At 50.6% G+C, this 14,898-nt stretch overlaps 1 long non-coding RNA gene across 1 annotated transcript; it reads right to left on the reverse strand.

The window, feature by feature from the left end:
- Positions 1–12,842: 12,842 nt before the first annotated feature.
- On the reverse strand, positions 12,843–13,742 carry LOC139065251 (uncharacterized). The gene is made up of 2 exons (XR_011518234.1): positions 13,006–13,742; positions 12,843–12,926 (listed from the first exon to the last, which is right to left on the reverse strand). It is a non-coding gene; the product is annotated as an uncharacterized lncRNA (long non-coding RNA).
- Positions 13,743–14,898: the final 1,156 nt, after the last annotated feature.

A 14,898-nucleotide genomic window follows, 5' to 3' on the forward strand; every position in this document is an offset into this window, starting at 1 on the left:
AGCACGTCTCTTAAAGCTCCGCCAACGTGAACGCTCTGTGTGCGCCTATGCGTCAGAGTTTTGCACCATCGCGGCCAAACTACAGTGGGATGACTCTGCCCTTCGAGCTGTTTTTTTTGGAGGGGTTGGCGCCCTACATCCGAGACGAGATGGCGGGAAGAGAACTACCCCAGACCCTGGATGAGGTTGCCGACCTGGCGTTGCGCATCGACCAGCAGGTTCTGGTTCGACCCAGATCATCCACTCGCCCACTCAGAGCGCCCGGACCTCTTCCTTGTTCACCAACGCCAGCTTCCAGACCCACTTCTACTGAGGAGCCTAGGCAGCTAGGCCACCTTTCCCCGGAGGAGAGACAGCGACGGTGGCGCGAGGGTCTCTGTGCCTATTGTGGCTCTCCCGACCACCGGCGCCTGGACTGCCCATTACGGCCGGGAAACGGAGGAACCCACTGAGTATCGGGGTAGCTCAGCCTGGGTCACCCTATGCCTCTACCTCTTCCCACTGACTCCTCCTTCCTGTCACCCTCTTACACAATGAGACCTCACATCAGGTGCATGCTCTCATGGACTCAGGGGCCGCCGACAACTTCATGGATGTGGATCTGGCTAAACGCCTACGGATCCCCCTGACTCCCCTGGAATGAGTTGTTTTGGTGACCTCGGTGAACGGCAGACCTCTCCAGCCCTATCCTGTCCAAGAATGAACCCAGTCACTCCAGATGGTCCTCCAAGGCCACTGGGAAACCCTCCACTTTCTCATCATCTCTGCTCCCTCCTCTCCTCTAATCTTGGGGTTCCCCTGGCTCCGTCTCCACGACCCCCATCTTGGGGTTCCCCTGGCTCCGTCTCCACGACCCCCAGATTTCCTGGTCACAGAACCGCCTTTTAGGCTGGGGGACCCAGTGCCAGGCCCACCTCTCTCCTCCTCCGTCCATGGCAGACCGCCCGGCTGGTGGTCTTGGTCCTCTACCGCCCAATCCGCCACTACCCTATCGAGACCTGGCTGCAGTCTTCGATAAGCGATGCGCCACCACACTGCCGCCTCACCGCCCATATGACATGGAGATCAGGCTACAACCAGGTACCAGTCCTCCCCATGGGCGCCTTTTCTCTCTCTCTCCCTCCGAAACCAGAGCTATGGAGGAGTATATAAACCAGGCCCTCCAGCAGGGTTTCACTCCTCTTCCCTGGGTGCTGCAGGCTTCTTCTTTGTGAAGAAAAAGGAAGGTGACCTTCGTCCCTGTATAGACTACCGGGGTCTAAACAAAATCACTATCGGGGCCGCCATCCCCTGCCACTCCTCACGACTGCTCTGGACTCCATCTCCTAGGCGTGGATGTTCACAAAATTGGACCTCCGGAGCGCCTAATCTGGTCCGCATCAAAGCTGGGGATGAGTGGAAGACCACATTCATCAACCCCACCGGTCATTGGGAGTACCAGGTCACGCCCTTCGGGTTGTGCAATAGCCCCGCCGTATTCCAACGCGTCATTAACGATGTTCTCCGCTACATGCTGGGCCGGTGGGTGTTTGCCTACCTGGATGACATCTTGATTTACTCCGAGGCCGAACACCTCCACCATGTTCGTGCCGTCCTGACCCGGCTTCTGAGCAACAACCTATACTGCAAGCCCGAGAAATGCTCTTTCCACCAGCGGGCTATCTCATTCCTGGGCTTCATGATCTCGGATCAGGTCATAACCATGGACCCTCAGAAGGTCCAGGCGGTCGCTGACTGGCCCCTTCCTACGAGCCTAAAACATCTACAGAGTTTTCTGTGCTTCTGCAATTTTTACCACCGTTTTATTAAGAACTTCAGCACCATTGTGGCACCGCTCACCTTCCTCAACCAACCAAGCCCTCCCGGCCAACCGTTCCGTCTGACACCAGACGTCATTCGGGCTTCCGCCACCTGGTCACCCGGTTCACGTCGGCCCCTATCCTCCGCCATCCAGAGACTACGGAGCCCTTCATGGTCGAAGTCGATGCCTCGGACGTCGGTGCCGGTGCCATCCCGATGACAGACTCCATCCCTGCACCTACTTCTCTAGGAAGTTTTCCGCCACCCAGCAGAAGTATAGCATGGGTGATCGGGAACTGCTGGCCAGAAAATGGGTGCTGGATGAGTGGAGAATGTGGCTTCTAGGCACCACCCAGCTTTTCACTATCTGGACGGTCCACCAGAACCTGACTCACATCCGATCAGTCAAGCAGCTCAATCCTCGCCAGGCCCGCTGGGCCCTCTTCTTCGAGCCCTATGAGTTCCATCTTGCCTACCGCCCTGGGACTAAGAACCAGAAGGCTGATGCCCTCTCCTGCCAGTTCACACACTCCACGCCCACGTCCGAGCCCGCACCAATTCTCCCAGAGCACCGTTTCCTGGCCCACCTAAGGTGGCCGTTGGAGGAGGCTATCCAGAACGCCCTCCGGGAAGACCCCGCACCTCCAGAGACCCCCGCGGGTCATCTCTATGTCCCTACATCATGTTGCAGCGAGGCGCTCTCCTGGACCCACTCGTCACGCCTGTCTGGCCACACGGGGTTCTCTCGAACTCTGAGGTTCCTCCAACGAGCACTCTGGTGGCCTTGCATGGCAAGAGATGTTACGGAATACACTAGCGCCTGTGACATCTGCGCCTGCTCCAAAACAGGCCCCTGTTGGTGTCCTCAGACCTCTTCCGGTGCCCAGCCGTCCGTGGTCCCAGGTGGGTCTGGATTTCGTGACAGGACTCCCCCCCGGTCAACAACCTCAACACGGTCCTCACAGTCACTGACTGGTTTTCTAAGGCGGTCCACTTCATCGCCCTTCCGGGTCTCCCTTTGGCCTGACGCATGGCGGAAATATTCCTGGAGAACGTGGTGCGCCTGCACGGCTTCCCTGTTGATGTGGTCTCCGACTGGGGTCCCCAGTTTACGGCCCGATTCTGGAAAGTCTTTTGCCACCTAATGGGAGCATCGGTCAGCCTATCCTCAGGCTATCACCCGCAGACCAATGGTCAGACGGAGCGGGCTAACCAACAGCTAGATCGGTACCTCCGGTGCTTTGTCTCGGCCCAACCCTCGCAATGGCCTAAATACGTCCTCTGGGCAGAGCTGTCCCACAACCTTCACACCTCTTCAACCACTCATATGTCTCCTTTCGAGGTCTGCTATGGCTACCAACCCCTGGTCTTCGCCCACCAGCAGACCGACGTTGCTGTACCTGCCGCGCAATCCCTAGTGAGGCGCTGCAAGAATGCCTGGATCAAAGCACGAGCTTCCATTACCCGAGCCAACGGCCGTTGCGCTCGCCACCAACTCAGCCGACATCGTCCTCGTCCCTCCTATGTCCCTGGGGATAAGGTCTGGGAGTCCACCGCAGACCTCCGCTTCCGTACAGGGTCCAAAAAGCTCGCTCCCTGGTTCCTCGGGCCTTACACAATACAGAAGGTCATCAACCCAGTCTCGTACCGGCTGCGGTTACCGGCGACTTTCTGCATTCATCCCACCTTCCACATCTCCCGACTCAAGCCCTATGTGGAATCCTCCCTGCTTCCACCTCTGGCTCCGGCACCTCCGCCTGCCCGCTTCCTCGACGGTGAGTCCATCTACACCATCCGGCGCATCCTGGACGCCTGTTGCAGGGGTCGGGGATGGCAGTACCTCGTGGACTGGGCGGACTACGGCCCAGAGGAACGCTCCTGGGAACCGGCCCACTCCATCCTGGACCCTGCCCTGATCTCTAACTTCTGGAACCGCCGGGGCTGCCCTGGGACTTCAGAAGCCGTCCCTGGACGGGGGGGGGGGTCCTGTCAGAACCCAAGTCCCCAAACCAGCCTCTCCCAGCTAGCCAGCCTCCACCATGGACCACAACTCCCAGTATACCCCTTGCGGTGATTCCCTCCACGTCGCACCTACGTCACGAACCGCGACTATATACAGAAGTCGCCTCCCCAGCTCACCTCTCAGTCATAGTTTCTTTGGATGTATGATCAGAGTTTCCAAGCAACCGATCCATCGTACGAACTCTCAGCTCACAGTAAGTGTTCTTACTTACTTCGGGAAAACCCAGCATTTCCTTGTCACTTTATTGACGCTCGAACGCTCGGGGATTCCTAGATTAAACCGAGAGCCGGCGTTTCACCGACGCTATCACTTATGCGTCTGTGAGGCAACGCTCTCTACAAGCTCAACTCCCGTATCCAGCCGACCAGTCTGACATCAGGGGCCCAAAAAAGTTTCAAAGTTGAATAAAAAATAAATAAAGTTTAAAAATCACAAGTACTTTACTTTGCAGTATTTTTGCTCATTTAAGACATTAAACAATCTTTTAATCTTAATGAAATGTATATTTATTCAGAGGTCCCTACTTTATTTTGACTAATTAATTTCACGCAGCAGTCAGACAGCAGAGGCATCAGTAAAAATATGTCTGAGTCACGGAAAAGGAAAGAAAGAAAGGAGAAAGAGGACAGGCAGAAGAGAGGGTGTCAGTATGTCACACAGTTTTTCTCAGAGAAAGGTGGGTTTAGTTAGTGAGTGGTTAAATTCAACCTGTTAGCTTTGATATCCATAGTGAGAGGAACGTTGGTTACGTATTGTAACCCCAGATTCTATGAGTCTAGTCGCAACCCTTAAGCTAGCTGCTATTGGAAGGATGATCTCAGCATCAGCCAATCATGAAGAGCTTAAATGTACGCCCACCAATGGAGGGCACCCCTTGTGGGTATATAAGTGGAGCGACTCCACTGTTCGCCTCCGATGGCTCTTGGTCCTAACAGAACCAGTGGGGCCATTGGCTTAAGGGCTGCGACTAGACTCATAGAATCTGGGGTTACAATACGTAACCAACGTTCTATTTTGTCTAGTCTTAGCCCTTAAGCTAACTGCTATTGGAATAATGCACAGCTGGATGGGTTTACGCCACACTGGTCAACCAAATGGACACACCCAACATGTCTCCTTTTAGCGGGGCCGCTCAGCCTCAGCCCAGGGCTTAAAAGGCTGAGGCAGCCAGAGAGAAGAGTGGGGCCCCCACTAAAATTATCATCCACAAGAGGATGAATTTCATTCAAGTAGGGCTGATGTGGTGCCATAATGCTTTCACTCACGCACCGGGCACAGAAGGTGGGAAGCCGCCCCCTCATCAGAATTATGGGGAGGAGGAAAAAGTCCAGCCAATGAAATTGACCTGGATTTGAAAGAAGTATTAATGTTTTTGGGCACAAAGGCTGGGTTGGGGCATAAAACAGCAGCTCCGCCATCTTCCCGGATCCTGAGGCATGCGGGAGCCACTGAGAGGGCGGTTAGGTCGCTCCCTCTCTTGACTGATGCTAGCGCCAGCAGCAAGGCAGTTTTGAGTGACTGGAACTTGAGTGAGACCTGGTCCAAGGGTTCAAATGAGGCTTCAGATAAGCCGCGCAGAACCACCGTTAGGTCCCACATTGGAAATAGCGGGCGGGACACAGGTCTGTTCCTTCTGACACCTTTTAGAAAACGTTTTGTGAGGGGATGATTGAAAACAGATCTACTCTGGAACCAGTTGCCACCCTCAGTTAGGCTGTCCCCTTCTCTGCCAGTCTTTAAGAATCACCTAAAAACACATCTCCTCCGCTTGGCGTTTCCAGAACATGTATGATTTTGGCCCTCTTTTATGTTGAATCCATTCCACAGTTTTCATTGGTACACTCAATCCATCCACTCAATCCAAATGTGTTTCACACATTTGTCCTTTACCAGAATGTTTCATCTATCTTGTAATTTCCATTTTGTATTTTGTAATTTGTATTTTGTAATTTGAATTTCTTTTATTGTTGATTTATTCAATATATTTACATACAACTGTACCATGTTCAGCGCTTTGGGCTTCCTGACAGGGTTGCGGAAGGCGCTTTATAAATAAAACTTTGATTGATTGATTGATTGATTGATTGATTGATCTCCAAAACCTTGGTGACAGGATGAGATAGCTGCAGCATATGTTTTAATAGTGCTGAATGCGAGGCCCCTGTCCACCAGTATCTGCAGAAACGATAGGACATCCGCCAGCTGGCAGGAAAGCGCTTGAACATTCCGCTCTGTGCACCATTTTTGGAAAGCTGCCCATTTAGCAGCATAGGATGCGATGGTAGAGGGCGCCCGCGCACTCTGAATCGTGGCGACCACATCATGCGGCAGCCCAGAAGCCTCTAAGAGTGACCGCTCAGCGGCCAGACCCACAGCCGTTGGCCTATTTCTGGAGGATGTTTGATTATCCCATCCACCTGGAGAAGGGCGTCCGCCCTCCACGGGGAGCCAGACACTAGCGCTTGCAGGTCCGGAAACCATGACGTGGACAAGCGTCTGGGAGCTACCAGAATTACCGAGAGCTGTTCTGATCGAACTCGGTCCAGGAGACGGGGAATCAGTGGGACCGGCGGAAACACATACAGGAGCGTCTGAGGCCAGGGCTGGCGTAAGAAGGCGTCCGCTCCAAGTGGGGGGTGGTCCCGGGGACTCAGGGAAAACCACAGGCGACACTGAGCGTTTTCGCGAGCCGCGAACAGATCCACAGAGGGTTCCCCAAATTTGATCTAGATCTGTGATATCAGTGCGGGATGCAGATGCCAGTCGGAGTCGCGGGGTCCCCCTCTCGACAGGATGTCTGCTGCCACATTCAGGACCCCTGGAATGTAGGTGGCTTTGATGGACAGCAGGTGGACATGTGCCCAACACAGTAAATCTGTGGCTACGAGCAATAGTGGGAGGGATCGAACTCCCCCATGGCGATTTATGTAGGATGCCGCCACCTGGTTGTCTGTGTGAACTTCGACATGACGGCCCTCGAGAAGGGCAGCGAAGTGTTTGATCACATTTCTCACTGTCATAAGCTCCAACACATTTATGTGCTCGTGCGTGTGGGAGGGCCAGCGATCTGCCACCATATGGGACAAGCACGTGCCCCCCCCCCCCCCCATCCCAACAGTGACGCATCCAGAAAAACAGATACGTGTGACGTAGAACGTCCGATGGGGACCCCGTGTGAGAGGATGCAGGGATTCCCCCAATGAGCGAGGTCCCTGCCCACTGAAGGGGGAACCCTCAACATCTGTGTCTTCTGACGTATCGGGTGTACCCGGAGGCAGATGAACCAACGCTGTAGGTGTCTCGTGTGTAGTAAACCTAACGGCACCACAGCGTGGGCTGCAGCCATCATGCCCAGAAGTTTCATGACTAACAGGGCTCTCCCAATCTTGCAGGGTTGCACGCGGGAGATCACCGTGGTGAGATCTGCTGCTCTCGTCGGAGACAAACGTGCTCTCATTAGGGAGGCTCCACCCCAAGAAACACAATCGACTGGGATGGAAGGATGGAGCTCTTTTCCCAGTTTATGGAAAACCCCAGGGTTGACAGATGCTCTATTAACTTCCTGGTTTGCTCTGACGCCTTGTCCTTGGACCGGGCGCATAGGAGCAGATCGTCCAGGTAAAATAAAACCCTCATTCCCGCCGTGCGCAATGGCTGCAGAGCGGTCTCCAGACATTTGGAGAAGGTGCGCGGGGCTAGCGAGTAGCCGAAAGGGAGACGATTGAACTGGTATTGAACTCCCTTGATTGAAAAGCACTGGAACTTCCGGTGTTTGGGTATTACTGGGGCGTGAAAGTATGGGTCTTTCAGGTCAATCGACGTGAACCAGTCCCCGGAGCGCACGTATTCTAGGACTTGCCTCATTGTTAACATGCGGAAATGCATCACTGCTATGAAACAGGGAAAGGTCGAGAATTGGTCTCATTCCTCCTGACTTCTTCGGTACTACAAAGTAGCGGGAGTAGAAGCCTGAGAGCTCTTGTCCGCGAGGGACTTGGGAAATGGCGTTCATGGACAGAAGTTCCTGTAGCTCCAGCTCCAGGGCCTGAGAATGTTCCTGTGATGTGAACGTCGTCTCCACGATCCCGTTGAAGGGAGGAGGAGTGGACTGAAAATGGAGTGTGTGACTGCATTGAATGGTGTCCGATATCCATTTGCTCATGAGACAAAAGCGGCGCCATTCTTGCGCGCGTTCCGACAGCGGACGCGTGTTCGAAGTCACGTGAACGTCTGAGGACTGGGTTCGCGCCCTTATCGCCGTCGCTCGCACCAGAGAACTGGGAGCGACCCACAAAGGGCTGCGCTCGAAAGGGCGAGTGTGAAACAGCTGGAAGAGGCTAAACCGCACCGTAGAGCGTGGAGTCCAAAGATAAAGGACGAGTGGGAGCCAGACCCGTGCATGGGGACGACAAAGTGCCAGCAGATGGAGCCGCTCACTGTGTCGCTGCGTGTGGTCATGATAGCGCCATGACATCCCGTCCCACCCTACGTTGTGGGGGGAGCGGGATGTGTTGGGCCTGGCTGGAAGCTAAGGCCAGTGCGCAAATGGAGCGCACCCTTACAGCTGCTCGTGTAATATGACTGACTGCGTGAACATGCAGGTGTGTCGCAGTGCTTGGTGTGGGGAACATGTGTGAGGATTCGGCAGAGGATTCTGCAGAGGATTGTAGGATTGTGCTCTCAATGTGACGTTTTTTGGTTTTTTTTTTCAAAACCAAAATCATTCACAGAGTTAACATTACAGTCAGAAGCACACACATTCCCCCCCCAACGAGTCATTTTCGTGGTTGCTTTCAGCGAGGTTCTTGCGACTGTGACGGCCAAGATGGTATCTGCTGGCTCTTTCGAAACTGTTGGCTGCCAACTCTCTGGTCCCGCTGAGATGGAACCTAAGCGGAAGGCCGGCTCGGTGGGGTGGGCGGAGCAGCTGGGTGTCTGAAGTTTCCGCGCCATTCGTCCAATCCTCTGGAGGAACGGCCGGAGTGAGAGGCGGACCGAGGGTGGACCAGGTCTCACACCGTGGATGACAGTTCAGCTGTCTTCTGAGCCATCTCGATGACACTCCTAAGATGGGGGCCAAACAGAACATCAGAGCTGATGGGGCCTTCCAGCATCTCTCTGTGCAGGTGTTCAGGAATGGAGGGCAGGGCCATGAGACACAAGGCCCACTGGATAAGGGTCTGCCAGGCAGCAATGTGAGCAGAACCGCTGAGTACAGCAGCACACAGATTGAGAATGGAATCAGCAGTTTTAGTAATGATGGTTTTCGACTCGTCAGGAACATCAAGCTCTTCCACCATTTTGGAAATGACAAAGGCAAGAAGGGCAATGTTATTTCCTGCAGCGCCGGTCTGGAAGGCACACTGGTGTGCGCGATCGGTGAGCTGCGTCAGCAGCTGGTCATGCTTAGAAGCGGGAACTGCTCGCGGGCCAGTGAGGTAGTTCTTGGCACCAAACAGCGAGGCCAAGTCCGGCTCCAGTGGAGGAACGGATGGCCAGCCCTGGTCGGAGAAGCACTTGACCTTGGTAATGGGCGCATATGTGGAAATTGGCACTTTGACCTTAGCAGGTTCGGAGAATGCGGCGGACCAGCAGCTCATGGCAGCGGGGAAGCGCGGCCAGATGGGGTCTGGACAGCGCGTTTGTGTTGCCCCGAAAATTCCCGCCAAATCATCTGCTTCAGGCGGAGCCGGTTCTGGCACGGCTAGCCCCTTGCGGACTGCAGCCGCGGAGATGATGGCAGGTAGCTCCTGGAGCAGTGCTCTAACTGCTGGCAATGAGGAGCGAGAAGGAACTGGAGCAGAGGAGCCCGCTGAGGGAAGCTCGTCGACCTCCGTGTTGTCCAGGAGGGAAGAAGGGCTATGGCAGCCAGCCTCGCCGTACTCCTTGCTGTCGATGACATCGTCTAGTCGGCAGGAGCCAGCCGGCTCCTGGTCGACTTTGAAGAACTGTAGGGCCTTGTCCAGCGATTACTTGTTAGCCACCGGAAATTCCTCGTCAGCGGCGGGGGTGAAGTACTCGACCCGGCGGATCTTTTCAGCCACGGGCAGAGCAGCACAAAACGGGCACGAGGCCTGGGGGGGTCAAGGCCAGGCCAGCGTTATGAGCCCGAGACAGACCTCACATTTGACGTGCAGGTCGCCGCTGGAGATGTAGCCCGTCTGGCAGGCCGGGCAGGTCCTTGCGTTGCTGGACATGGCTGGTGAGTTGACTGTTGTTTCTAGATAATTTGCTCTTTAAAGAAAGCTCTTAAGCTTGGCTTGAAGAGATAACGGAGGCGAACAGTGGAGTTGCTCCACTTATATACCCACAAGGGGTGCCCACCATTGGTGGGCGTACATTTAAGCTCTTCATGATTGGCTGATGCTGAGATCATCCTTCCAATAGCAACTAGCTTAAGGGCTAAGACTAGACGAAATAGAACTATGTTTCATCTAATTATGGTAAATGGGTTGTTGTCCTTGTCCCTACCAGAATCAGCAGCTGATGATATGTCAGCAGGTGTCCCCTCACAACCCAATGAACCTCAAGAAGGTGAGCAATGTTGCATGTTAGCTAGCAACCTCATTTAAGGGGGTCTGTGGGAATCACTTAAGGCTGTCTTCTTAATAGGAATATAAAAAGGCTATTTTTGGTGATAAACACATTGTTTCCCCACATAATGATAATTATATATATCAATCAGTAAAAATGTAGGAAGATGTCACATCCTGTCCTGTTTCCCTATTTTGTTCAACCTGCGTCTCTGTTAATTGCTCCCACCTGCATCTCGTTTTCCAATCACCCAAGCTCCCACCCCGCTTGTATTTAAACCCCTCCAGTTCTGTGTCTCTGGTTGGCTCGTTGTTCCCATGTCCTGCGCGTGTTTATCATTAAAAGACTTTACCTGTCCCAGGTTGTCTGCCTGCCTGATTGCTCCCCAGCGTTTGGATCCTTACATCCGCTCCACTCACCAGCACGTCGTGACAGAAGACAGCTGAAAATGTAGTTATGTAAAGCTTTGACACAACATGGAAATTTAATTAGATATCCAAATTTGAATTTTATCATCAAATAAAATTTTAGAATAAATAAACACATTTTAAGGGAGTAATAGGGAAAAGGAGATTAACACCTTTCAGCATTTCCTGCTTTTTCCAGCAGTGATATTGCTAATTCTGTTGAAGGAAATTCACTGTTTAATGAGAGACAGCTGGTGAAAATGATATGTAAATAAGTAAGAATGCATGTAGACCTACATAATTAAGCAAAACTGAAACACTAATATGAAGTATATATATTATGTTTTTTTCTCCCTTCTAATCTGGGAGGTTGGAACCCCAGCTCCAGCTATGGACAAGCCCCCAGGAGGCCCAACTTGATATTTTTTCATGGGGCCCAAAATCTCTGGCAGCCCCCCTGGTAATGTCACATATCAACATGCTGCCCCTGGAGTCTGCTTACAGCACTTGATGAGGGGACCAGGTGTGATGAATGAAGGCTGATGAGATGAATTATGGTGTATGCAGGTCAAGGCATGGCAGGGTCATGACAGTCTTACCTCCACACGCTCTGTCTTTCCTTTTGTTGGTGTGGTTCATGCGCGGCGCGCGCTCCTGCATAAAATCCCGCGTCCTTGCTGGATTAACAGCCACTGCTTTCTCTTCACAAACAGTTTAATTCAAGATTTAAACATGAAACGGAAACCCGTCAGCAACGTGGGACAGTGTTTCAATTTGCGGGTAATTCTGGTCTCCCTTTACTACAGCAGCCACTCAGCTATGGAGGCTGCTGGCCTACGGAGGCTCGGAGCTGGACTCTGGCAAAGGTGAACAGGATCAAACTACATTTGAGGAGGGAGAGCTTTGCTGCATTTTTGCTACTGAAATAAGACGTTTCAACCAAGCACTGTATGCTTTTTACATTTTACAAGTGTGATGAAAACATTTAGTAAAAATAAACATTTTAAATTCTCACATTTTAGGGGTGCTGGGAGATGATTTAGGGGTGCTTCAGCACTCCCCAACATAGGCTAAAAACGCTCATGGTGCTGATGGCAATTCTGAACGAAATGAACAAGGTCCATGCCAAACCAACGGAAAAAAAGGTTAGAAGCAAGGTACGAAACAGACACTGTAAAATAATTATAAGTATTAAGATGTTTAAAGAATATAAATGTCAAAAGAAAACAATACATAAGCTAAGATCTACAACCAGGGGCAGTCCTAGCTCGTTTGGTGCCGTGGGCGATCACACTTCCTTATGCGTGATTTACTTGACCAACTTATTACAAAATGTGATGCATTTATACCCCAAGGCATAAAGAAGGCAAGAGCAAAAAAGCAAGTAGCCGTCGCCGCTGTAACATATGTTCTCCAAAAGACACACAGCACTCCCGAAAATAAAAATGATTTTTCAGTACCTAATACCCATTTTGCCGCCCCCATTGTCCAGGTCTAAAACTGCTACTGTTTACAGCAATATATTCCAATTCATGTTCATGAATATCTTTATTCTTCATGTTTTCAAGGTTTCAAGTGTTTGAACTGTAAGTGATAGATACTGCAGGTGTGTGTGTGTGTGTTACTTTCACATTCGCTAATAAAAAGTTAGAACAAAAAGCAGTTGTTTAATTTATCACGTTTTGGGTTCAAAGATGCACACACCAGCCAGAACATCTGGAGCCATGTGGCTTTAAGCATTTTAATTTTTATTTTTTGAGAAAAACAAACTGAAAAAAATATTTATTTCATCATATTTATTTTATTCTAGACTAACAGAATGCAATAAAAAATTACAACATTTCTCGAAGAGCTATTTTCAAAATCTATTTCTTAATCATTTTTATTTTTACAGTAATTAAAAAAACTTGCAGTTACAACCTGCCTGATGACATTTTCCCACATCTGCAAAGCTCACTGGAAGGACACAAACCGAGGACGATATTTTCCTGATATAGGGTTTATTACTCAAGTAAGTGTCATGTTTGGAGGAAGGTACCTAACCCAAGACATGCAGAATGCAACACAGACCAAAAACGGATGGTAAAATGATTTATTTATAAAGGAGGAACTTAGGATGCACAGATAAGTCTGTGGTTGGAACTGCTACGACAGCTCAGCGTCTGGAGGAGGGAGAACACAGGTGAGCATAGGTTCTGATTCAGAAGTCCATTGTAGGCAGAGGTGTTCAGCAGAACTTACTGTGGGGCGTGTAGATGTTGGCTGGAGGAGGGAGAGGTAGAGAGCCGGGGGGAAGCGCAGGAGAGGGAGCATAGGTGGAGAGAAGCGGGGCGTCCTGGTGGATGGGGCACTGGGTTGAGATGAGAGGTGGGTTATGGAGGTTGGTGATATGGTCCGTGTGCTGAAAATCCAAATCCTGGAGTAGAGGTAAGTATCTAAAGAGGCCAACAGAAATCCTGACCAAGGGTAAAAATCCAAATCAGTTCCAGGCGAAGCAAGAAAGGTCAACATCCAAAAATACTAGAGCTAAACACTACGAATAACATTAATCCAAGAAATACTAGAGATAACTCGAGTGGCTGGCTACTACCACGCTGAGGCAATCTTCCGGCGTCGAATTGTGTCCTCCATCCACCTTAAATAGGAAAACACCCCGCTGATCAGGAACAGCTGGGCCACTCCCTCTCCTGGCAAGAGACTCACAGATGGTTGAGAGGAAGAGAGTACTCACCCCAGCTCATGACAGTAAGGGTAAAAAGGTATCTGAGTAGAAGGCGTACTGAGGCCTAGTCCACACGTAGCCGGGTCTTTTTTAAAACGAATATCCGCCCCTCCAAAAACTTGCATCCACACCACCTCATTTTAAAAAATAACTCTGTCCACACGTACCCGAATAAATACGTTGTTAAGGACATGCCAGACCTGTAGGCGGCAGTACTTCCCCCGTTCTTAACCTCGTCCTTCGTCTGCGGTCTTCCGCAAGCAGCAGTAATTCTGCTTGCAAAAACAAACAAGCAAAAAGCGCTTGGACGATTGATAAAGCGAGCGCAGCTCTGAGGGCATCCATGCTGTCGGCTAGTGTAAACACAGGTCGCACACGTGATGTCAGCATCTTTTTGTCACGGAAAGTGACGTTGCGGACCTTAAAACTCCGGTTTTGTCTGTCCACACACAGACACCCAAAACGGAGAAAACGCAGATCTTCACTTTGGCCGGAGTTTTTAAAAAGATCCGTTTTCGTGTGAAAAAACTCCGTTTTCGTGTGGATGACAGGCCAAAACGTAGAAAAATATCTACGTTTTGGCAGATCCCCGGCTACGTGTGGACAGGGCCTGAGTATCATCTGATCTAATATTTTTAAAATGATGACATCAAACAGACAAACATTAAGAAGTTATGGGCAAATATTGGTATTTTAAAGACTAAAGGGGAAAAATGTAAACAAATAAACAACATAATTACAAAATAACAAACTTTAGGCAAAATTTAGACACAAACTGAGGACAATAATTTCCTGGTATACAGGGATTATTTAGTTGTCTGAAAATGTAACACGTTTAAAAAAATACCGCGATAATACCGAAAACCGTGATAATTTTGGTCACAATAACCGTGAGGTTAAATTTTATAACAATAACCAGCACAAATCATCACTTTGGAAAAGTCACACCAGGTCATCTAGAAATCTGATGGAGGACATGCAAGTGAAACTGGAAAAATGTAAATATTGTGTAAAAGTCCATCTTTTTCAGTAATTCAACTTAGACTGAGAGACCAAGAGCGAGCCACCCCAATTATGTTGCCATGACATGTCGAGATGTGCAGCAAAACATGAAGTTACGCGTCATGCTGACGTCACTCAGAAGACTCAGAAGATTAAAAAGTAAGTAAATAAATAAATAAAATTAATAAATAATAAATTCAATCAAAATAAGCCCCACCCACCCACTATCTCTCTCCCATGCTTATTTCTCAGTGTGGTCTCAGGGAGCTGCTACAGAACTCCATCAGTCAGTCCATCACGGGGACACGGGGACAGTCTAAGATCTTCTAGTCGTGGGCTGGTGTAGAAACTCCCACACCCGTTTTTCACACAACAGGAGATGTTTTAGAGCACTGGTCCCAGGTGGATGA

The sequence above is a fragment of the Nothobranchius furzeri genome, unplaced genomic scaffold (assembly GCF_043380555.1).
Source record: "Nothobranchius furzeri strain GRZ-AD unplaced genomic scaffold, NfurGRZ-RIMD1 Scf108, whole genome shotgun sequence".
NCBI classification, from domain to species: domain Eukaryota; kingdom Metazoa; phylum Chordata; class Actinopteri; order Cyprinodontiformes; family Nothobranchiidae; genus Nothobranchius; species Nothobranchius furzeri.